We start from the raw sequence: 2455 nt of genomic DNA, 5'->3' as shown, positions 1-2455 counted from the left end.
GGATAAGCTTATAGTCTTTGTTAAGGACTTCCCATTGCCAGATGCAGCTGTCGGCACGGTGTCGCTGTAACCATGACAACAAGTGAACACTGCCAGTTACCTGCCAACGATCACATGACTTCGATCCTACAACAAAATGACCATGATTTATCAGTTGGAAATCATACAAGGAAGAAATGATTAAACTGTGGAGTGTTTCTGAGTCCCATCGATTCCTGCCGTCCGCTACATATTTAGGTCACCGAATGTAGCAAACCCCAGACAGACAATGATGAAGCTCTTGATGTTTCACAAAGCCTTTATTTAAGTTCAGCCATCAGCCTTATTTTGAACACAAATTCTCCTTTCTTCAGGAAACACCATAAGTGGTTGTCCCCATTCCAGCTAGGTGCTTCTAAGTTCATAGCGACACATCCTTTGCTAGGCAGCAACAGCGTAGAACAGCTTTCTTTTATGTTTGCGTGAATGTTCAGACTTTTCGGCAGCATCTTTGTCATGGCAAGAGACCATCCATCCATTCTCTATACACTGCTTCATCCTCACTAGGGTCGCGGAGGGTGCTGGATCTCAGCTGACTCGGGTGAAGGCAGGGGACACCCTGGACAGGTCGCCAGTCTGTCGCAGGGCTACATATACAGACAACCAATCACACTCACATTCACACCTATGGGAAATTTAGAGTGATCAATTAACCTCAGCATATTTTCGAACTGTGCGAGGAAGCCGGAATACCCGGAGAAAAACCCACGCATGCACAGGGAGAACATGCAAACTCCATGCAGAAAGATCCCTGGCCCACCCCGGGGTTTGAACCGGGGATCTTCTTGCTGCAAGGCAAAAGTCCTAACCACTACCTCACTGTGCAGCCCATGTAAACGAGTCTTCCACTTTAAATGTAGACCTAAAGGATGGTTTGCAGTAATATTCTACTCTAAAATTTTTCAATGTAGACCTAAAATGTTTGTCTGATGGTATATTCTTGCCCTCAGCTCTCGAAGGAGGCAGTCGCACTTTTCCTCTCTCCATCTCTATCTATATCTTTCTCCCCCATATCCTCGTGTTCTCTGCTTGCTGCAACTTTTGTCTTGTCACGTTCGTCTGACTTGGAGCAATCGCTTGGCACTGGACCTTCGAAACACCGATCATGGAATTGATTAGCTGGTCTCTCAACGCGATTGACAAGATTGTTGCCACTAAGAGCACGGGCTTAGGGGAGCCTACCTACCCAGATGGGAGTTTCGCCTCTGGCTACGTGATTGACGCCTGGGGGAAGTGGAAGGGGATCATGTGCCTGGCACCCCTATCCATGGAGGATGTGGAAGATGTTTATATATTCGGATTTATGATGAGAAGTCTGCTGACAATTGGCTTGATTGCGGGCCTAAGCTTCTGGAAAATGAGGAGGACCCCAGAGAAAAATGACGTCCAAACTCTGCTGATCCTTGCAAACAATCGGATCAAGGCTGCTGGTGACCGGAATTACGAACTCAAATGTAAGACAATTTGCTTGGTGTGACTGTTGATTTGAGTCGCAAAGTGGATGCCATCAGGGTGAAGATCGCCACAGCTGAGGTCTAAGAAAAAGTTGAGAGCGGCCAGGGGGAGGGTGAAATTGCTCTCTCCCCCAACTAAACAAAAAAGATACTGATAACATTTCGGCAACCCTGGAATAATAACAAACTCCTCTGGAAGTTTTTCATGACCAAGAGATAGCTCTCCTAAACCCTCCCCATTTTCCTAAGGACTCCTGTTGACTTCTGGACTGGTCCATCCGAGGACCTCTCCATAGCAATCTGCTGTGGTATCGCGCTCCCACCCTTGTGAACTGAGACACCGGGGGGCTGGGACAGAAGGAGATTGGCTACACTCATGCACACATGTCCTTCCCCCGCTCCAAGCTGCCTCCAGACGCTTCCTAACTGCGACGCACAGTGGGTAGGAATCCGGTGCAGCAGCTGTATAGGTGACTGACTACTGGGCCGAGCTCCCCGTCCCACTACCCTTCACCGTTACCCCAGTTAACCTTGTCTAATGTTATGCTTTGCCTGCTGCGGGTTTGTTTTGTTTTTTTCAGGTTCCTTCTAAGATTGAATTTTCCCAACCTTGGAGGCTTCATTTTGTTTAATGAACTTTTTTTTCATTTTACCCTCTGCCATCCCTACCCAGGTCCCAAATGTTTTCTTCTTTTTTCCTTTTCCTCAAGACAGGTGGCGCTCTCAACGGTGCAGCAGCCCGAGCTGCCATTGGCAGGGCATCTCAAATGAAATTTCATTCTATATGAAAGTGTGCAATGAAAAAAATGTCTGATTGATTGATTGATTGATTGATTGATTGATTGATTGATTGATATTCTACCCAACATCCTGAAACATTTACCTAAAATGCTGGTTTAATGGTATATCCCAGAAGAACCCTTGAACATTGGGCTTAATGGTATATTACACCCAAAATACTC

The sequence above is a fragment of the Acanthochromis polyacanthus genome, chromosome 6 (genome assembly GCF_021347895.1).
Source record: "Acanthochromis polyacanthus isolate Apoly-LR-REF ecotype Palm Island chromosome 6, KAUST_Apoly_ChrSc, whole genome shotgun sequence".
Lineage (NCBI taxonomy): Eukaryota > Metazoa > Chordata > Actinopteri > Pomacentridae > Acanthochromis > Acanthochromis polyacanthus.
This window is presented reverse-complemented; position numbering follows the sequence as displayed.